This window comes from Pelecanus crispus, chromosome 23, assembly GCF_030463565.1.
Source record: "Pelecanus crispus isolate bPelCri1 chromosome 23, bPelCri1.pri, whole genome shotgun sequence".
Classification (NCBI taxonomy): Eukaryota; Metazoa; Chordata; class Aves; order Pelecaniformes; family Pelecanidae; genus Pelecanus; species Pelecanus crispus.
Genome location: NC_134665.1, coordinates 907,329 through 929,440, shown reverse-complemented (window position 1 = coordinate 929,440; position 22,112 = coordinate 907,329). Strand labels below are relative to the sequence as shown.

The following is a 22,112-nucleotide window of genomic DNA, read 5'->3' as shown; positions in this document are numbered from 1 at the left end:
AGTGTGATCAGCCTCCATCTCAGAAAGCTGCAAGCCCGGAGAAACTGGGACCCAGACAGAGAGACAGAGCAGCTGCCCTCACTCTGCACGGAGCCACAGGCAATCCTCTTGCCTCACAGAACTCGCTCTGTTCTCCCTTTGTGCAGCAGAAATGCTGGGGGTTTCTGACATCCAAGAATACTCCCCAGGGTGGCAGGGGAGGGGGAGCTGTAGAAAACCTAAACCTTTCAAGTCGCCTTCTGTCTTCCTGGGTCCTTAGCCCTGGGAGTGCAGATGCTGACAGGCCCTTCTGCGTTAGCAGTGGTTCCATCTGACACAGTTGAACACCAGGACTGGTCCCTGTCCCTGCCCACTGCTGCAGAGCAGGGCTGACTTCTCAAGAGCCCGTGGGCAGATGCCCTGCTCCTCATGGCACACACGGCCAGCACCAACCAGGGCTCCAGGCACATTGTTCAGGGAAGGGCTGCTAGAAAAACAAAAGGCTGGGTGTGTGTTTCAAGGGGAGGTCGTATGGGAAATTGCTTTGATTTTGCTCAGAGAAGTCTCTACTACCTTGTCACTGTCTTCTTCTCCAATGACAGTCACTGACTCCCAGAGGCAGCAGATGTCCAACGACAGCTCCATCACTGAGTTCCTCCTCCTGGCATTTGCAGACAGGCGGCAGCTGCAGCTCCTGCACTTCTGGCTCTTCCTGGGCATCTACCTGGCTGCCCTCCTGGCCAACGGCCTCATCGTCACCGCCATAGCCTGTGACCACCACCTCCACACCCCCATGTACTTCTTCCTCCTCAACCTCGCCCTCCTCGACCTGGGATCCATCTCCACCATTGTCCCCAAGTCCATGGCCAATTCCCTGTGGGACACCAGGGCCATCTCCTACTCAGGATGTGCTGCACAGGTCTTTTTCTTTCTCTTCTTGGTTGGAGCAGAGGTTTCTCTTCTAACCATCATGGCCTAAGACCGCTACGTTGCCATCTGCAAACCCCTGCACTACGGGACCCTGCTGGGCAGCAGAGCTTGTGTGCACATGGCAGCAGCTGCCTGGGGCACTGGGTTTCTCTATGCTTTGCTGCACACGGCCAATACATTCTCACTACCCCGACGCCACGGCAATGCTGTGGGCCAGTTCTTCTGTGAAATCCCCCACATCCTCAAGCTCTCCTGCTCACACTCCTACCTCAGGAAAGTTGGAGTTCTTCTCGTTAGTGTCTGTTTAGTGTTGGGTTGTTTTGTTTTCATGGTGCTGTCCTATGTGGAGATCTTCAGGGCCGTGCTGCAGATCCCCTCTGAGCAGGGACGCCACAAAGCCTTCTCCACGTGCCTCCCTCACCTGGCTGTGGTCTCCCTGTTTCTCAGCACTGGCAGTTTTGCCTACCTGAAGCCCCCCTCCCTCTCCTCCCCAACCCTGGACCTGGTGCTGGCAGTTCTGTACTCGGTGGTGCCTCCAGCAGTGAACCCCCTCCTCTACAGCATGAGGAACCAGGAGCTCAAGGATGCAGTGGGGAAACTGATCACTCGATGTTTTCCTGAAGCAATAAACTTCTGCTGCAGAACATTTATATTGTAAAATTATCACAGGCACAGCCTGTCACCTGTATTTTTTGTTTTTGTGGTGCTTTTTCCTTGTGATAATGTTGTCATCTCCTTTCTAAATCACTCTCTGTCTTTCTTTTTCTGACTGAGTGGCTGTGTAAATGAGGAGCCCTGCTCTGTCTGTATGTTTCAGTGCAGTAGAGCACACTTCAGTCACCTTTTTTTGTCTTCTGTTCCTTCCTCCAAGGCCTTTAAACACAATAAAGTGCACTTCAGTGAATTTTCTTGTCCTGGGTTCCTTCCTCCAAGGCATATTTGGAGCTGCAGGAACAGTTCCTGTGTGCACCGGTGGAGGGGAAAGGAGTGCCAGCATGGCAGCACTGCCAGGGAGCACCAGCCCTTGCTCTTCCAGGGCTCTTCTCTTTCCACTCGCACACTCTGGTTCTGATCCCTTGCGTTGCTGTAAGGCCTGAGTGCTCTGGCAGCTTGGTCACAGGCGTGCTGCATGGTAGTGCTGTGACCGCAGGCAGGGACAGGCCATGGGCACTTCTGTGACAGAGCTGGCCTCCATACCAGCGTTTCCATAAAGAAAGGTGATCTCCTCAGGGCAGTGCCTGAAGCCTTAGCTCTGCTTTCAGAGTTGCTCTCAAGGAGACACTCAAGCAAGTGCTGTGTTGAGGGCAACACCAGTGAAGAGCTCAAGTGTGTGAGTGTGCAGGATGGGGGCACACAGCAGTGTCCCTTGCACAGCCAGGCCTCCAGGGATCGCCTTGAAGGACCAGCAGAGCAGGGTCTGCTCTGTGTCCTTGTTTGCTGGACACCGCGGGCAAGGTGCCCCAGGGCAATGGTCACAGAGCAGCCCCTTGCAACCACCCTTCCCAGCACTGGCCTCTCACTGCAGCAGAGACCTTGTTTGTCCCTCCACACAGGCACACCAAACAACGAGTTCAAAAGTCCATGTTTGCATTGTCCAGAGGAGACTTAAGCATGCCCATGGTGTGCGTGTGGAGAGATGAACCCGAGTGAGCACAAATGGCATCAGCTATTGCCAGAGGTGCCATGAAGGCCAGTGGGACAGACAGTGCCTCCAGGTCACTGCACCTGGAGAGTAACATCCCCGGGGAAACCACCTGAATGCAGCACTGGGATGTGCTCCCTTGACCCGAGGTGCCTGTGTCCATTCCTCCTGCCGTGGGGCATCTCAGATGGGTGCAGAGCAGGGCAACCCACCGCAGGGCTGAGGTGCCTCCCAGCCTCTGGCAGTGGCAGCAGGAGGCCAGAGGGTCATGATGCCTGCTGCAGTGCAGGGCCTGCGCGTGTGCAAGGGCAGGACTCGTGCCTCTGCGCAGCCCTGTGTGTGTGAGGAGTGCAGGAGGCCAGCTCCGATGGGGACACCTCAGGGGGCCCTGCCCTTCCTGGGTGTGACTCCAGGAAGAAACCCCACTGTGCCAGTGAGATTCATCTCACTCGCCTGGGACAGGCTCATGGCAAATGCTGCCGTCTGCTCACGTCACCCTTTCTGCATTGTGCCCTCCAATGTGTCAGAGCAATCAGAGAGGTGCTGGGCTCCTTGCAAAAGGCAGACATCAAACCTTTCTTCCAGAAGTGCAAGAAGGAGCATTGCAAGAATTAGAGGCTGGTCACCCTCAGCTCAGTCCCTCGGAAGGTGATGGGCAAAGTACTCCTGCAGGCATTTCCAGGTCCTTGTAGGACAAGAAAGGGATTGCCGAACCTGGATGGGTAGGGGAAAGCAGGGGGTGTTTTGTACCTGGACCTTAGCAAGGGTGTTGGCAAGGTTTCCCACAGCCTCTTTATAGCCAGATTGGTGATGTCCGGACAGAAGAAATACGTGATGTAATGGGTGGGAGTTGGACTGGTGCCTCAAGCCCCACTGTCACCAGTGGTAGAGTCCTCCTGGTGGCCACTTCCTAGTGGCATCCCTCAGTGCAAGCACTTGCGCCAACACTCTTGAGTGTCTTTATTAACTCCCTGCATAATGTGATGCAGCCTTTTCAGCTCCTTTGTGGGTGATGCGAATCAGGGCAGAGTCCTTGGGAGATCTCATCTGCTTAAGCCTGCCTTGAGCAGCACAGCTGGACAAGGTGATGTTCAGCGGTCTCTTCCAACCTGAGTTATTCTATGATTCAATGAATCTTTCCCTTGGAGAGCTTTCTGATGGCAGTCCAGAGAGAGTCAGAAGTAGAGATATAAAATGCACCAACAGAAATACAGCAGTTCCTCTGAGGAACATTTCTCCACTCAAACCATTGGGAGGAAATCTATGAGATCAATTTGGTGAAACAAGCTTACTGTTGTCTGCTCACGTAGTCAGCCACAAGGAGGGTGATGGCTGGATACAGTACCATGTGGTCACTTGTGTCTCAGGAGCTCGTAATCCAGCCAATGGCTGTGAAGGGGGCTGTGAGGTCACTTCTGCCTCTGGAGGTGACAGGCCAACAGCAGGACTGTGTCTGGGAAAGGGACTTCATTCTGAAACAGCTGATAGGTCAGCCCTTGACTCACGGCTGGGATCTGTGCTTTGAAGCGCACATCTGCCAGCGTCTCTGACAGGCCAGCAGAAGGCACCTGGTTGGCACATTGACTGGGAGATGCCTTCTGCCCAAGGACTGAGGCTCACTGCAGGAAGGGGGCTTCTCTTTTGGTTGTCATGTCTCTTCTGCCTGAGGACATGATGGGACAGCAGCAGGCACGCAGCTTGCTCAAGTCTAGCCAAGAAGCTGAAAGGGCGGCAGCTTTGGAAGATGATGGTGAAGTTCCTTCTGTGTGGTGAGGTGAAAGGCCACAAGAAGGCTGATGGGTTGGGATGCCTGCTTGAAGGGTTGTTTCACAGATGCTGCAGCTTTCCTTGGAGGTTGGAAAGAGCAGGAGAGAGAGACACTGCCACACAGTGCAGCTGGGAAGGTGGAGAATGGACATGAGGAGGAAGAAATGTCACTCAGAGGGTAGTGCTGTGGGACATGAAGTCCTCCAGAAGGAGTATGACATCAGTCCATCTCTCCGTGTTTCAAGGAACAGAGAGTGAGGGTGGACAGACGTCAGTGAATGCATGGAAATGCCAGGGTGAGAGCAAGGTGGGGAAGCGAGGTGGGTGCCTACAGCCTGCAGGGAAAAAGAAGCAGCTGTGGCACAGCGCAGGACAACCTGTGTTAGAGATGGCAAAGAGCACTGGCAAGGCTGGAAGTCACCAAGAGAACCCAAGCCTTTGTGCCCCTGGGTACGGCAATCATCTCTGCCACCAAGGCCCATGAGCAGACATGTTGTGCTAAGGCACTGGGGGGGCCTCATGGCCTCCTTGCACACCCCCAGGAAGCCTGGGAGCTGTCACACCGTTGGCCTTCACTCAGCATCACACCCCCCACAGCCCAGTGCCCCAGGAAGGGCCCAGAGCAAGGTGTGAAGGACAGGATCTGCCTTCCATGGGGCTGGGGGTCAGGCCTTGGCCTTTCTGCTTCATCAAACAAAGCCAGGGCTTTCTCAGCAGCTGAGCTGCCTGCACATTACCTTTGCCTCCCTGCAATCACAGCCTCCAGTTCTCTGCTCTAACGAGTCCCTTGGGAGGCTTTGTCAGTAATGGCCCTCAGTGGGACTCATTAATGCTTCAAGGCACTTTGGGTTTTGCTTTTGACATTGAGCCTTGGAGAGGTTTGTGCAATCTCCTCTCAGTACCTGAGCATCAAGGACTCAGGATCGAATACACCATAGCACTCATTAACACCAAGCAAGCCCTAACAAGCTGTGTCTCTTCCTGTAATTGTCTTCTACTCTTGTACAGTTCATTAGAGAGGTTTCCTAGTGCACTTGTGGAGAAAGATTTCAAAGAACTTCTAATAAAAATGAATTTCTTTTTAAAGGGTGTAGTTTGTTAAGTTTCAGTTTAGAGAAGAGAGGATAGCAGCCTTCTTGGGGTGCTATTGACCCAGGGTCTCTCCTAAGGAGGTCAGGGCTGGTAGGAGAAGCTGTCTCATAAGCTCTGACACAGCATGGACACCCTTGCTCCTCACCTCCCCAAGCCCGTCATGGCTCTCATCACCCATCTGGCACTTGCATCCCTTGTCCTTACATCAGACTTCTCCTCTGCACTCTGCAGCTGGATGGTACAGCTCCTTTGTGCCAGCTCCCACCTGCTTGCCTTTGAGCCCTGGCTGCATAAAGGCAAAGGGGGATTGCTCTCATTTTTGAACAAGCAAATTAAGACTGCTAAGATTCACCATTGCAATCAAACACACTCCTCAACAGTATGCCAATTACAAGCTGCCACCAATGAGGTTCACCTTCCTTCATAAGGCATAATCATGCCACAAATGTTTGAGACAGAAGGGAAGTGGTAAAATAAAGACAACTAAAGAGCTGTCTAAAGACGGAATTAGACAGACTACTGAAAGATAGGCAAGCTTTTGACTCCATGGAGCTCAAGGCTGCTATGGGATTGTTGAGAGGTGTCTGAATGATCAAAGGGTAAGGGGAAAGTAAGTCTAAGGACCAACTGCAAGTGTTTCTGTGCAGATGGGCTGCTGGCAAGGGGACTACAGACATGGTCAGTTTAGTTAGGACAGGTGGAAATAGGATGAGGTGTTGACCACTCTTGCCTGATGCAGGATAGCAGGGTACAAAGCTTCAGTGAAACGCTGTCTTCTTGGATGGCCAAATTTGCACTCTTCTCATCAAATCTGTGCTATCTGTCTTTCTATGTGAGCATATGGAAAAATCTGAATGTATAGAAAAATGTATAGGTGTGTCCAGTTACTCAGCAAACTACATTTCCTAGCAGCACTCTCAAGGGACAATCTTTGCTCTGAGGAATTACTGTATTTCTGTGGCTTTGTCGCTCCGTCCCCTGCCCCACTGGGCATGGGGAGCAGGGTTCCCTCAGCCGCCTGCCTTGTGCTCACAACACACTCAGAGAAGCCCCTCTGGGTGCCCTCCCCATGCACGGCCATTTCCAGCCACCGCTGAGCTTGGCCTTTGCTGGCTCCATCCCTGCACCCACAGGCCAGGGGTCCATCTGCCTCCTGGGCAGCCTCTTCCCCCTCCAGCCTCCCGGACCTTCCTTCTGCAAGGTCACCTCCTAAGTCGTGGGGGTCCCTCTTCATCCACGCTGACCTCTTGCCAGGCCCTGCTCGACTCCCTGCACATCTGACTGCCTTCTTCATGGGCTTTGAGGACATTGTCCCTGAAGATCTGCCGCCCGGACCCATCCCACAGGGAAGTCTGCTGCCTCCCTGGGGCCCGGGTTAGGGACATTATGAGGAAACTCCCCGACCTCGTGAGGCCCTCCGATTATTACCCGTTGCTGGTTATACAGGTGGGTAGTGATGAGATTACAGAGAGAAGTCCTAAGGCAATGAAGAGGGACTTCAGGGCACTGGGGCGATTGGTCGCAGGATCGGGAGCGCAGGTAGTGTTTTCCTCAGTCCCGTCAGTGGCAGCAAGGAATGCTGAAAGGAATGGGAAAACTCCCCTGATTAACTGGTGGCTCAGAGGCTGGTGCCATCGGTGGAATTTTGGGTTTTTTGATCATGGGGAGGTCTACACGGCACCGGGCCTGCTGGCAGCTGATGGAGATCGGCTGTCTCCAAGGGGGAAAAGGATTCTCGCCCATGAGTTGGCGGGACTCATTGAGAAGGCTTTAAACTAGGTTTGAAGGGGGAAGGGGATATACACGGGCCCGCTAATGAGGAGCCCAGGGGCAGCACGACAACGTTGGGGGCGAAATCGATAGCCCAGCTTAAGTGCATCTACACCAATGCACGTAGCATGGGCAACAAACAGGAGGAGCTGGAGGCCCTTGTGCAGCAGGATGGCTATGACATAGTTGCCATCACGGAAACATGGTGGGACGACTCTCATGACTGGAGTGCTGCACTGGAGGGCTATAAGCTCTTCAGAAGGGATAGGCAGGGAAGGAGAGGTGGTGGGGTGGCTCTGTATGTTAGGGAGTGTTTCGACTGCATAGAGCTTGACAGTGGTGATGACAAGGTGGAATGCTTATGGGTAAGGATGAGGGGGAAGGCCGGAAAGGCGGATGTCCTGTTGGGAGTCTGCTACAGACCACCCAACCAGGATGTAGAGGTAGATGAGGCATTCTATAAACGGCTGGCAGAAGTCCCGCAATCGCTAGCCCTTGTTCTTGTGGGGGACTTCAACTTGCCGGACATCTGCTGGAAATACCACACAGCAGAGAGGCAGCAGTCTTGGAAGTTCCTAGAGTGTGTGGAGGATAACTTTCTAATGCAGCTGGTAAGCGAGCCTACCAGGGGAGGTGCCCCGCTTGACCTGCTGTTTACCAACAGAGAAGGGCTTGTGGGAAATATCGAGGTCGGAGGCCGTCTCGGGCTTAGCGACCATGACATGATAAAGTTCTCAATTTTGGGTGATGCTAAGCGGAGGGGCAGCAAAACTATTACCATGGACTTCCGGAGGGCAGACTTTGGCCTCTTCAGGACCCTGGTTGGGAAAGTCCCTTGGGAGGCAGTCCTGAAAGGCAAAGGGGTCCAGGAAGGCTGGGCCCTCTTCAAGAAGGAAGTCTTAAGGGCGCAGGAGCGGGCTGTCCCCGTGTGTCGTAAGACCAACCGGCGGGGAAATCGACCGGCCTGGCTGAATAGGGAGCTTTTGCGGGGACTCAGGGAAAAAAGGAGAGTCTACCGCCTTTGGAAGAAGGGGCGGGCAACTCAGGAGGTGTACAGGGATCTTGTTAGGTCCTGCAGGGAGGAAATTAGAAAAGCAAAAGCCCAGCTAGAACTCAATCTGGCCAGTGCTGTAAAAGACAATAAAAAATGCTTTTATAAGTACATCAGCAATAAAAGGAGAGCCAAGGAGGATCTCCATTCTTTGCTGGATGTGGGGGGGAACATTGTCACTGAGGACAAGGAAAAGGCTGAAGTACTTAACGCCTTCTTTGCCTCTGTGCTTAACAGCCAGACCGGTCATCCCCAGGGTACACAGGCCCCTGAGGTAGAGGATAGGGATGGGGACCAGAATGGAGCCCACATAGTCCAGGAGGAAGCAGTTAATGACCTGCTACGCCACCTGGACGCTCACAAGTCTATGGGGCCGGATGGGATCCACCCGAGAGTACTGAGGGAGCTGGCGGAGGAGCTCGCCAAGCCACTCTCCATCATCTATCAGCAGTCCTGGTTAACAGGGGAGGTCCCTGATGACTGGAGGCTTGCCAATGTGACGCCCATCTACAAGAAGGGCCGGAAGGAGGACCCAGGGAACTACAGGCCTGTCAGCCTGACCTCGGTGCCGGGGAAGATTATGGAGAGGTTCATCTTGAGCGAACTCCACAGGCAAGTACAGGTCAACCAGGGGATCAGACCCAGCCAGCATGGGTTCACAAAAGGCAGGTCCTGCTTGACCAACCTGATCTCCTTCTATGACCTGGTGACCCGCCTGGTAGATGATGGAAAGGCTGTGGATGTCATCTACCTGGACTTTAGCAAAGCTTTTGACACCATCTCACATAATATCCTCCTCGGGAAGCTGGCAGCTCACGGCTTGGACAGGCATACTCTTCGCTGGGTAAAGAACTGGTTGGGTGGCCGAGCCCAGAGAGTTGTGGTAAATGGTGTTAAGTCCAGTTGGCAGCCGGTCACGAGCGGTGTTCCCCAGGGCTCTGTTTTAGGGCCAGCCTTGTTCAATATCTTTATCAATGATCTGGATGAGGGGATCGAGTGTGCCCTCAGTAAGTTTGCAGACGACACCAAATTGGGTGGGAGTGTCGATCTGCTGGAGGGTAGGATGGCCCTGCAGAGGGACCTGGACAGGCTGGATTGATGGGCCGTGGCCAACTGTATGAGGTTCAACAAGGCCAAGTGCCGGGTCCTGCACTTCAGTCACAACAACCCCATGCAACGCTACAGGCTTGGGGAAGAGTGGCTGGAAAGCTGCCTGGCCGAAAAGGATCTGGGGGTGTTGGTTGATAGCCGGCTGAACATGAGCCAGCAGTGTGCCCAGGTGGCCAAGAAGGCCAACAGCATCCTGGCTTGTATCAGGAATGCTGTGGCCAGCGGGAGCAGGGAGGTGATTGTGCCCCTGTACTCGGCGCTGGTGAGGCCGCACCTGGAATACTGTGTCCCGTTTTGGGCCCCTCAATACAAGAAAGACATTGAGGTGCTGGAGTGTGTTCAGAGACGGGCAACAAGGCTGGTGAAGGGTCTGGAGAACAAGTCTTATGAGGAGCGGCTGAGGGAACTGGGGTTGTTTAGCCTGGAGAAGAGGAGGCTGAGGGGAGACCTTATCACCCTCTACAACCCTCTACAAGGAGGTAGTAGTGAGGTGGGTGTTGGTCTCTTCTCCCAAGTAGCTAGCGATAGGACGAGAGGAAATGGGCTCAAGCTGCGCCAGGGGAGGTTTAGGCTGGAAATTAGGAAAAATTTCTTTACGGAAAGGGTGGTCAAGCATTGGAACAGGCTGCCCAGAGAGGTGGTGGAGTCACCATCCCTGGAAGTGTTCAAAAAACGGGTAGATGTGGCACTTCGGGATATGGTTTAGTCTAGTCTACCCTTGATTGGTTTAGGTGGGCTTGGTAGTGTAGGTTAATGGTTGGACTGGATGATCTTAAAGGTCTTTTCCAACCTAGACGATTCTATGATTCTATGATTCTATTCTAAGATCCAGGAGGGACTCACAGCCCCTGTGTCCTCCAGGACAGGCCAAGCACATCCTCAGCTAACTGCAATCAGCTCTCCTGCACTCCGCCACTGTCATTCTGCTACTTGTCCTCCTTCTCCACCACCTCATGGTCACTGCAGCCATGGCTGCCCTCATCCTTCACACCCCCAGACAGATCCAGCTGTCAGTAACTGAGACCAGCCCTGGTGAGCTCATCATCGAGTGCCTGTGTCAAAATGTTGTCTTCCACTCCCTCCAAGAATCTCCTGGCTTGCTTGTGCCCAGCCCTGCTGCCCTCCCAGCAGACTGTGCAGTGGCTGAAGCTGCCATGTCCCTGAGGAGCTGGGACCATGAGGCTTCCTCCAAGGCAAGGCTCTGTGCACGCCAGCCTCCCCTTTGCACAGAGCTCACCTCCACCTCCTCACGCGCCCACCTGCCCTCCTGAGGAGCCCTTGGCGTCCATGGCTGCCCTGCCACCACTCGAGCTGTGCCAGCAGGGCTCTGCAGTGCCCGTGGGGGAGCACGTTGGTGCCTGCCCAGCAGAAAGGAGAGCGCTGGGGAAGGGAGAGGAGAGGCAGGGAAAGGGGAAGGGTTGTGGGAGGTTGGCTGGGAGGTTCCTGCTGTTGCCAGAAGAGGACGATGCAAGGAGAGGCCTGGTAGCTGGGAGGTGGATTTTGAAGTCCCTTCTTTGCAAACAACCCAATTGGCCCCGTGCTGAGGCAGGCCCCAAACTGTCAAATTTGGGTACAAATGGAGAAAAGCTGAGACTGTTGAGGAAAAAGTATCATCTGAGGGTGTCAATGAACTGGGGAGGAGAGTGGGGCAGAGAAAGGGAGGGATGGAGGTGCAAGGTGGAAGCAGCAGCCCGTGGAAGAGGGGTCAGGAGGGGGATTGAAGGGGCCAGGTGCCCGTGGGGAGGGGCTGGGCAGTGCTGGCATGGCCAAACCCTGTGCCTGATCACCGTGCTCTGTCCTGCTTATGGTACTGGTTTCAGCTGGGGTAGAGTTATCTTCATAGCAGTTTGTATGGGGCTGTGTTTTGGATTTGTGCTGAGAACAGTGTTGATAACAGGGATGTTTTTGTTATTGCTGAGCAGCGCTTGCACAGCGCCAAGGCCTTTTCTGCTCCTCACACTGCCCTGCCAGCGATTTGGCTGGGGGTGCACAAGAAGTTGGGAGGGGACCCATCTGGGACAGGTGACCGCAAGTGACCAGAGGGACATTGCAGACCACAGGACATCGTGCTCAGCAATAGGTGCTGGGGGAAGAAGGAGGAAGCGGGGGTGTTTGGAGTGATGGCATTTGTCTTCCCAAGTAACTGTTATGAGTGATGAAGCCCTGCTTTCCTTTAAATGTCTAAATACCTGCCTGCTGGTGGGAGGCAGTGAATGAATTCCTCATTTTGCTTTACTTGTGTGCACAGCTTTTGCTTTACCTATTAAAATATCTTTGTTTCAATCCGTGAGTTGTCTCACTTTTACGTTTCCTGCTGTCACTAGTGTGTATGTGTGTGTGTGTGGGCGTACCTGCTTTGCTGGTCAAGTGGGGCTAGTGAGGAGGAAGAGGAGGCCACCAGGATCTGGAGAGACCCAGGGTTGGAACTACCAAGTGGGTGGTATCTCTGAGTGGGGGCAGACCCAAAGGCCAGGCCCACAGTGGGAGATCTGATTTTCTTACAGAGATGCTAGGAGAGTGTCTGCTCTGCCCCAGAAACACACACTTTTCTATCAGGTCCAGGTGAGACAGAGCAGGTTCATTCCTCAGTAAGAATAAGAGAAATGCCAACATTTCTGTAGAAACTTAATAGACACTCAGAACCATACAGATAATGATAACAGAAATGCTACACCACCAGCCCCTCCCCGCAAAAGACAGGCCTGCAATGCTACACCCTGAGAATCATTTGTGAACAGCAATGGAAAATTTATAGTGTTGAATATCATCCATGAAATCACTTTCTTAAAGGCCTCCTTGAGCTCCTGGTTCCTCATGCTGTAGAGGAGGGGGTTCACTGCTGGAGGCACCACCGAGTACAGAACTGCCAGCACCAGGTCCAGGGATGGGGAGGAGATGGAGGGGGGCTTCAGGTAGGCAAAACTGCCAGTGCTGAGAAACAGGGAGACCACAGCCAGGTGAGGGAGGCACGTGGAGAAGGCTTTGTGGCGTCCCTGCTCAGAGGGCATCCTCAGCACGGCCCTGAAGATCTGCACATAGGACACCACAATGAAAACAAAACATCCCAATCCTAAGCAGTCACTAACCACAATAAGGCCAACTTTCCTGAGGTAGGAGTGTGAGCAGGAGAGCTTGAGGATGTGGGGGATTTCACAGAAGAACTGGCCCACAGCATTGCCGTGGCATCGGGGTAGTGAGAATGTATTGGCCGTGTGCAGCAAAGCATAGAGAAACCCAGTGCCCCAGGCAGCTGCTGCCATGTGCACACAAGCTCTGCTGCCCAGCAGGGTCCCGTAGTGCAGGGGTTTGCAGATGGCAACGTAGCGGTCTTAGGCCATGATGGTTAGAAGAGAAACCTCTGCTCCAACCAAGAAGAGAAAGAAAAAGACCTGTGCAGCACATCCTGAGTAGGAGATGGCCCTGGTGTCCCACAGGGAATTGGCCATGGACTTGGGGACAATGGTGGAGATGGATCCCAGGTCGAGGAGGGCGAGGTTGAGGAGGAAGAAGTACATGGGGGTGTGGAGGTGGTGGTCACAGGCTATGGCGGTGACGATGAGGCCGTTGGCCAGGAGGGCAGCCAGGTAGATGCCCAGGAAGAGCCAGAAGTGCAGGAGCTGCAGCTGCCGCCTGTCTGCAAATGCCAGGAGGAGGAACTCAGTGATGGAGCTGTCGTTGGACATCTGCTGCCTCTGGGAGTCAGTGACTGTCATTGGAGAAGAAGACAGTGACAAGGTAGTAGAGACTTCTCTGAGCAAAATCAAAGCAATTTCCCATACGACCTCCCCTTGAAACACACACCCAGCCTTTTGTTTTTCTAGCAGCCCTTCCCTGAACAATGTGCCTGGAGCCCTGGTTGGTGCTGGCCGTGTGTGCCATGAGGAGCAGGGCATCTGCCCACGGGCTCTTGAGAAGTCAGCCCTGCTCTGCAGCAGTGGGCAGGGACAGGGACCAGTCCTGGTGTTCAACTGTGTCAGATGGAACCACTGCTAACGCAGAAGGGCCTGTCAGCATCTGCACTCCCAGGGCTAAGGACCCAGGAAGACAGAAGGCGACTTGAAAGGTTTAGGTTTTCTACAGCTCCCCCTCCCCTGCCACCCTGGGGAGTATTCTTGGATGTCAGAAACCCCCAGCATTTCTGCTGCACAAAGGGAGAACAGAGCGAGTTCTGTGAGGCAAGAGGATTGCCTGTGGCTCCGTGCAGAGTGAGGGCAGCTGCTCTGTCTCTCTGTCTGGGTCCCAGTTTCTCCGGGCTTGCAGCTTTCTGAGATGGAGGCTGATCACACTCCCATGTTACCCTGAAAAGCCACCAGGCACTGCTGAGAGCAGATGGATCTTCCACAGACCACTAAATGTCTCAGCCTTTCTCAAGGTCTCAGCACCCCACTTCTAGCCAAGGACACGCATGGCTCATTGCACAAACCCAACAGCATTTTTTCTGTCTTAGCATCTCTGTGCTTCTCCCTTGCAGTTTCAGATAACACAAAGATGCTATGGGACAGGTTTGCATGCTGGAGGGAAGCTCACAGCTTGGAAGGACACCTCAAGGAGATAGCCAAGTGTCTTAGTGATGGCATTTGAGTAAGGGAGATTGAGCTCATTGCCTCCATGCACTGACTGCATTGCCCACTGCCCCACAGCTTAGAGGAAAGCTGGGACACTTGTTCCCATGGACACACGGGCATGGGGGGACCCACAAGACCAGTGTGTGACTCTGCAGCTGAAACTCCATCTGCCCAGGGAGCCTGACAGCAAGAAGGAAATAACCCCAGCACTAACAGGGACAAGTGGAGCGAGAAGCAGAGCTGGAGTGCGGGTGTGGGTGAGAGAGGCCAGGGCAGAGGCAGGCGGGCCCTCAGGCCAGCGTTGCCCTTCCCCAGCTGTGCCCGCCACCTCCCAGGCACCAGCATTGCCGGGCAGCTGCTCTCAGCCCCTGTGCTCTGCAGAGGGCCCTGGGCGCGGGGCTGGAGAGCTGCAGCACGGCTCTGCTGGAGCTCTGGCTGCAGAGGAGCTGGTTCGCGCCTTGGAGCCCCCAGCCCTTGGGGCAGAGGCTTTGCTGGCTGGGAGAGGAGGCAAGGGGGCTTGCTCAGGGGAAGGGCTCTGCATGGCAGGGGATGAGACGGAGGTTTCTGAACTCTCCCTCTCACAACATTTGTGGTTTTTGTTTCCTCTCATTCCCTGATGATATCCCTGCTGCCAGGAGATTTTCCTCATGGGAGCTGTTTCCCTGTGCCATGTCTTTCCCTGCCAGCACTCACAGACCCCATCCCAACCTCTGTGCCCTCTCCTTAGCCCTCCAGAAACCGGCATGTTTGCAGGGCACTGGCTGGGCGCATGGTCCGGTTTGCAGGTAGAAAAAATCACAGGTCAGATTAAGCCTGATGGGTCCATCAAAGGTGATCCTGTTTCTGTCCACGGGCAGAGGAGTGGCTGAAAACTCATTGGGAGACTCCTGGAAAACCTGCTGATCACTCAGAGTTACAGTTCAGCAGTCTCAGTGCTCTGTCAATATTAAGAACTCCTTTATCATTTCTCACCTGCTGTTCCCCAAGAGAAGGGAATTGAAGGCACAGGGAAATTCCTTCTCTTTATAGTAATCCTTGTCTTGATCTTCCCCTTGAAACCTCCTATTGGAAATACTCTGGAGATGAGGCTGAAGCTCTGAGCAGCCCTGACCCACGCAGCACCCTCTCACCAGCAGAAGGACCCTGCCTTGCTGGGGTCACTCTGTCCACCCACAGCTTCTCCTTGCACAACCGTGGGGAGTTCCCTGGGCAGGCTGAGAGCTGACCCTGGCAGGTGGCAGAGTCCCTGCCCCGGCACACAGCACCCTGGGGTGCAGGGACCCTGCTCACAAGGACAGCCCTGGGCACCCCTGGCTGCACACCCGCCTTCACACCCCTGCAGCCATCCCTTGGAGAAGGCAGCTGTCATGCCTTGTCCCAGTCTCTCATGGTGCAGTAGGGCAGCCCTGCTCTGGAGCATGTTCTTCTCTACAACAGAGAAACTCTCAGAGTTGTACTTACAGATCCTGTCATCTGTGGCATGTGCCAGCTTTAGGAGACCCCTCAAGGAAATGCAGCTGCATAGCCCTGCAGTCACAGACTTACTGTGTCAAGGGCTGTGAAGATCTCTCCCGCAGTGAGCTCTCAGCACCCTCCCACCCCACACTGCCTTTAACCCCTGTCTGCCTCCCTCCTCTCCCCTCCCTGCCTGCAGGCACTGCCCTCAGCCCTGCTGCGCTTGGCACAGGAGCTGCTCCTGGGCAGAGCTGTCTCTCTGCAGCGCTGCCCGCTTGCCAGGAGCTGCCTGCGTCCCAGGAGCCCGGCCCAGCTCAGCAGCACAGCACCAGCCCAAGGCAGCCCTTGCTCTGCCCCTCTGGGCTGCCTTGTGTTGTCCCTGGGGCTGCAGGGGAACCTGCTGTGACACAGCCTGAAGCCATCACTGATGCTCCCTCCTGCAGCTGGGGAGAGACTCTTACTTCCAGCAGCGTAATTTCTCTCACCTGAGTCCGATTTATGACCTGTAATCACTTTTCCTTGTCTCCACCTTAGACAGGACACCCAGGCAGTGACAGGCAGGGATCTCCTTTAGCCCTGCTGAGGGACGGGTTCAGCAGAGTCAATGGAGCCATCTCATCCTGGGCCTGGAGTCCTGGGGCTGCAAGGGCTCTCAGCTCCCTCCCATGCCTGCCACAAACCCACAGGAGGGGGGATTCCTCCTGCCTCACTTCAGGTGGGCACAACATGGGCACCTGCATGGGAGCTCCTTGTCTCAGCTCCCATGGCAATAATGGAGATGGAGGCCAGGAGGGAGCTGTTCAGGCACAAACACCTGGCGACATTTGGGCTTCAGGAGGTGGCCCCAGACACGTGCAGGTGACTGCAGGCTCTAAGGGAGCAGCTCACAGAGTGTGGTGGTTTAACCCTGGGCAGCAACTAAGCACCACACAGCCGCTCGCTCACTCCCCATGCCCGGTGGGATGGGGAGAGATTCGGAAGGTTAAAAGTGAGAAGACTCGTGCGTTGAGATATGAACAGTTTAATAATTGAAATAAATTAAGTAAAATAGTCGTAGTAGTATTAATAATAATAACAACATATGACCCCGTGTACCCGGGCTGCAGCCACATGCCATCCACATGACTGAAAGGGTCTCTCCTCTTTGCTCGCCAGCTCGTCCAGCTTCAAGTTCACTCGCGAATTGCACACACACAGCGCTCCAGCAGTACCTGGCCCTGGACACTCGGTGTTTCCAGCTGCTGGGTCCCCATGCCCTGTGCTCCCTTCTGCCACTGCAGCAGCCAGGCCTCTGCACCCACCCCCGCACCGGGTACACAGAGTGGGGCCACGCACAAAAGGATTTGGAATCGCCCTCCAAAAGAAGGTCGGACGGGCTGTGGGGATTAGGTGCAGGGCTCAGTCAAACCAGCAAACCAAGCAGCAGCTGGATCCTTGATCCCCACTCCTCTCCACTTTCCATGCTTGTACATCCCCCTCAGCTTCCTTGGCTCCTGCCTTTCTGCGCCCATGCCCCCTCCCAAACAAGGCACCTACCCCTGCTTATTTTTCCCCCTTCCTCCCACGTTTGCCACACCTGGGAACAGATGTGGTGTTTCAGGTGCTGTTAGCTAGGTCTTCTTGGACTTCCATGCCATTACTGATGGGGTTTCCTGGGTACTGCTGTCCCTGCCAGATTCCTCTCCCCAAAAAGACCCCAACTCCTCCTTCAATTTGCTGTCCAGCGTGGCCACCTCTCACATCCATCCCCCTTAACCACCTGCAAAATCTGGGGCTGCAACAGCAGAGTATCCACAGGAGACAAGCTGTCTGCTCTAAGGCCGCCTTCTGTCTGCTCTGAGCAGATACTGGGCACCACCTTCAGGTCCATTCCAAAATCCAAAGCAGCCTTGAGCCAGTTGGTTTGGGGCCCAGCTCTGGTGCCCATGAAGCCATGCTACGCCTCAAGGGCCCTGAGAGCAGCTCTTCCACTTTCAGGCAGAGCCTGCCCTGCCATCCTAGGGACCAGGCTGCACTCGGCTGGGTGCCTCAGCTCTATCCCCACAAGCCAGGGTGGCAGCAGGAAGCTCCCGCACCTTGCACGCCCTTTGAGGCTGCCATTCTTCAAGCCACTGCTCTCTGCCCTCCAGGGACCCAGCCCTGCTCAGCAAATGCAACGCACGTGCCTGGCTCCCGCTTTTCTCCCGGGACTGCCCTGCACTCCAGCATGTGAGCAGCTGTAGCTGACACCCGGCTGCCCCACCAAGTCTCACTGATACCAATGATATCCTAGCTCTGGGAACGGACCCAGGCTTCCAGTTCAGCTTGGTTGTTTCTCACACTGCCTGCCCTGGGGTACAAGCATTTCAGATATGCTCCTGAGCCCTCCCTGCTCCCAGCAGCAGGGTAAATGTTTCCATCCTCAGGCGATGTATGCAACTTGGATACAACCCGAAGATAATACTGCAGAAGAATTGGGGAAAAAAAACCAGAAGAAGAAAAGACAAACCCCAAACCCAGAACTGACAGTCAATGTATTAACTCCCACTTCCAACAGAAGACTAAACAGAAACGAACACAGAGCAAGTGGGAAAGGGGACAGAAAATAGCAGGAAAAGGCTAATCTCACTGCTGCAGTGCTGCATATAAATTCCAGTGGTTTCCTAAAACCCAATGGCTTGGCTAAACTCAAAGTTCAGCCAGGAAGGATCACAGCTGTGCTTGACCGCGCTAAAACAACAGGCATGACTCTGCATTTCTGCAGCCTCTAAGGACAAACACCAACCAGAGATCCCTGCACTTACTGAAATAGTCATACTAAACCAAAAAGGATCCACTTGCTTGCTTTGGCTGCAGGAACAGCAGGACGGCAGCACAAATTTGCAAGTGCAGAATGACAGTGAACATAAAAGCAACACAATGAAGAAAAACGCAAAGCATAAGCTTTTGTGTGTCTTTTTTTTTTAAAAAAAATCTTCACTCATTTTAGTTTTGCTGCTTTGCTGTTCAACAAGAATTGGCAGGCTCTCCAGTGATTTATTCCTGCCACTCACAGATCCAGGTTCTGCTTCGAAGTTCATACAGGGATATGTGTATGAAAAAAAAGAAACCAAACCAAAACCAAGACCAAACCCCCTCTCTGTAGACCAAGACCTGAGGTAGCTTTAAGAATGCAGCTCATTGTGCCTCCAAGCCCAGAAGCACCTGAGGCTGCAGAGCTTTTACAGGGGAGGGAGAGAGGACTTGTGAAGAGAGATGCAAGGCTTCCACCCTGCCGACAGCCACCCACAGCCCAACTCAGGGACAGTCAGAGCAAACAAGAAGGGAATGGGTTTGCTTTCTCTTTCATTTACTTGAATTCCTTCTAACTAACTCTAAGTCTTCCCTCCCACTCCAGGATTTTTCCTTTGGTTTGATTTTTTTTTGAGACTTCTCTGTTCCCTTATGGTAAGATGCTACTTAGAAATGTAATACAGACATGCCAGGGAATAGACGAGGCTAAAAGAATCTTAACTTTATTTATGAGCGTGTGATTTGTGTTTATACACAAAGTATAACTAGTAAAGTATAGCTAGCAAACAAAGAGAAAAATAGCCATGCAACTGTCCATGTTCCAGAATGGCTTCTGCAACGCCCCCCTCCCCAAAAAGTACTCCCCTTCTAGCTTCCCAAGTGGGAACTACTCTTTACAGGTAGTATCAAAGTATTCTCATCCTTTTAAAAGGAAGATGTTCTAACACTGTCTGTGTCTGGCTACTCCTTCTTCACTTTTTTCACAGGAGGTTCCATGTGAGCAGATTTTTCATGATTGGTGTCGACCTTTCTCTCCCACGCGCTGTATCTTTCCTTTTCAGATGGATGTTGGAAGGCAGCAGATCTGCCATGGGGAGCTTTCTTATCATATGGTGGAACTTCTCTGTGTCTGTTAGAATACCCCCTTTCTCCTTGCCCTTGAGGTGTTGTCCGTTTAGTGGGAGACCGGCCTCTAAATACTGGTGATCTTGACCGTGAACGGGATCTTCTGGATGGGGGTGACCTTGACCTTGACCTGTGAGAACCATGTACCCTTGACCTAGAATGAGAGTTGCCACTCTTCTCTCTGCGTCTTCTTGTATATGGTGGTGATCTTGAGTAGGAATGAGAACAGGAACGTCTATATGATCGAGAGGAGGAGCGAGTGCAGGAAGAACCAGATCTTGATTTGGAGTCGGTATATGAACTTCTGGAGTAAGATGAAGTACTGCAAGGAGACATGGACCTTAAAAAAAACACAACACAGAAAAGAATACTGAAGGTAAGTCAAAACAGTCATTCTTCCCAGGTTTTTTCCTCCCAAGTTTGGTTTGGGTTACTTTTTCCTCTCCATATGCTTACGTCAAAGCTTCTTTCAGTTGCTGACATGATGCTACTGCAAAGCGAAGAACTTGCTAACATGTAAGAGTTTCTGCTTACAAGACACAACAGCTGCTGCTTTGTTAGTGTAAGAACATCCAGGAAGGGTAAGGCTATTTCCACTCACTTCTATCACATGAACTACCACAGCTGTTGATTGGTTTCATGTGACTCAATGCCATTACTCCAGGAAAGGTCCTGAGAGCATGAACAACAGAGTTATTCAGACTCCTGCCCAAGTGATTTTGAGGAATAGAAAACATCAGCTACCCTGAGTTTTTTCTTCACAAGTTTTTCTTTTATTATTTTTTTTAAAGAAACATTATTTCACATTATTCCGCCTATGTCCATTAGCATCATTCCTCCTCTCAAAGTCCTTCACCAATTTAAGACTTCCTTAAACAAGCCTGATCTTTTAATTCCTACGAAAAGTTCAACAATGTCAACAGAATACTAGCGAAAGCCACCAGTTTGCAGTCCAGGTTAAAATCTCTCCATGTATCCTCCAGAAATAAACAAAAGAGGAAATGAAGACAATTTCTCTCATGTATCTCCTCCAAAGTGCTTTGAGGTCATGGTTACACTCAGAATAGGGAGACACAGAAAATCCAGCAACTACACTACTCAGTTTCCAGCCTCTCACGGCTGTCAGGAGGTGAAGGATGTCACTGCAGAGAAGCTTTAGGAAAAGAGACGCCTGTTCCTTAACAACGGCTGCCAAAGGACAACTATCGGTCAACCTGAATCTCTGCCAGAGCTGAGCTAGCAACCTACATGTGCAACTCCTATCACTGCTGATCCCTTGAGTCACCCAATCCACCTAATGAGAGAGGTGGAGTGGAACTCCTCCTGGTTCTTCCAGACAATCTGCTTCTCCTTTACGGACATGGAAAGCAGTTACCTGGAAAACGAATGCCTATGCTCTTCTTGAATCTTTTTATAGTTCATCAGTTCCTTAGCAAAAGCACGTGTAAACAGCGATCTGTGCATACTCAGTTCATTATAAACCAGCTGCTGTACAAGTCATGTGTTACGGCCTCGTTTAACAGGTTACAAGTGGTCATCTACTGAATTTCTGTAAAATACTCACAGTTCCCAACCTGCTCTGCCACCTGCTGAGCAAATTGTTTTGGCTCTCATTGGAAGATCTTGTGGAGTGGGGAGACAAAAAAGAAAAAAATCCATTCAGTTGGTCTGAAGATAATTCTTTTCAGGAAATCCTGAAGTTACAGTTACTTACCAGCTGTGGGTATTGGTTGTCCTTGGGGGCCCAGAACACTTGCTACTGTGGGCTGCCTTTGAACAGGAACCTGGTAGCCCTTGTGCATAAATGCAAACAGTTGGAAAATAAGCTCTATGAAAATACAGGAATCAGCGCATATGTTGAAATAAAACTTACCTTCTCTTCCAACAGACTGCTGATTGACAGAGGGGAAGGTTTAGACAGTTGAGCGGCACTCACCAGAGCAGCAGGAGGGGTGACGGGCAGGTGTGGTGGTGGTGGTGGTGGTGGTGGTGGTGGCTGTTGCTGCCGAATCTGGGTATGGAGCCTTTTTGTGTAGCCAGTTCCATTTTTGAAGTTGTTCACAGCCTAGAGGCAGAAAAACATTGACAAAAAGGTAATACGGAACGTCAGTAGATAAATGAACAAAAGCCTCCACAGAGTAAAATTGCTTTTGTGTTCTTATAAATGCTATCAACCGTAAAATAAATCGCCATACAGATATATGAACACATCCCATTAGACACTGATATTACTGACTGGTGACTCAGAGTATCTGTATTTAAAGTACTTCAGTGTTAACACCAAATCTGAAAGCGAGGCAATCATCTTAAACAAAAGTGTGACCTGAATGTGCCAGGCTGTAAGCTTCTGTAACAACAGATCATGGATTTCAGAAGTAAATTTGGCCTTGTTCCATTTAGCCTTGCTTAAAGGAGATGTAAATTAGTATTTGCTTCCCTTTCACCTTTTCACAAACAGACTTGTCTTACAAACAGTTTACGTAAAAGGCATCATGGCACCTGGCGTAGGAACTTGTTGGCAATTAAAGAATCAGGCGAAACGTCTGTCTGGTGGCACGTTGGGCAGGTATGCTCCTCAGATTCCAGCAACGCTGTTCTAATGCCTGTGAATAATTAGAACCATCAAAACAGGTTTTAGCCAAAGTGAGGACATTAGTTGGCTTCTAATCAATTCTCAAAACACGTCTATGATTAATGGGTGAATGTGGTCTGGAATTGAGAGCATGAAGCTATAAAAGTTCAATAGTGTCACAAATGTCTCGTATGCAGCACACAACCGTACAGCTTTGATATTTCACTACTGTCACACCTGAAGATGTAGAGTAGGCTGTGTCCTGATGTTCCCACGAGTCTT

At 52.4% G+C, this 22,112-nt stretch overlaps 2 pseudogenes; one reads left to right on the top strand and one right to left on the bottom strand.

Annotated features, from left to right (window-relative positions):
* Positions 1–574: 574 nt before the first annotated feature.
* Positions 575–1,567, top strand: LOC142595811 (olfactory receptor 14A16-like; annotated as a pseudogene).
* Positions 1,568–12,065: 10,498 nt separating this feature from the next.
* LOC142595879 (olfactory receptor 14C36-like) lies at positions 12,066–13,118 on the bottom strand (annotated as a pseudogene).
* Positions 13,119–22,112: the final 8,994 nt, after the last annotated feature.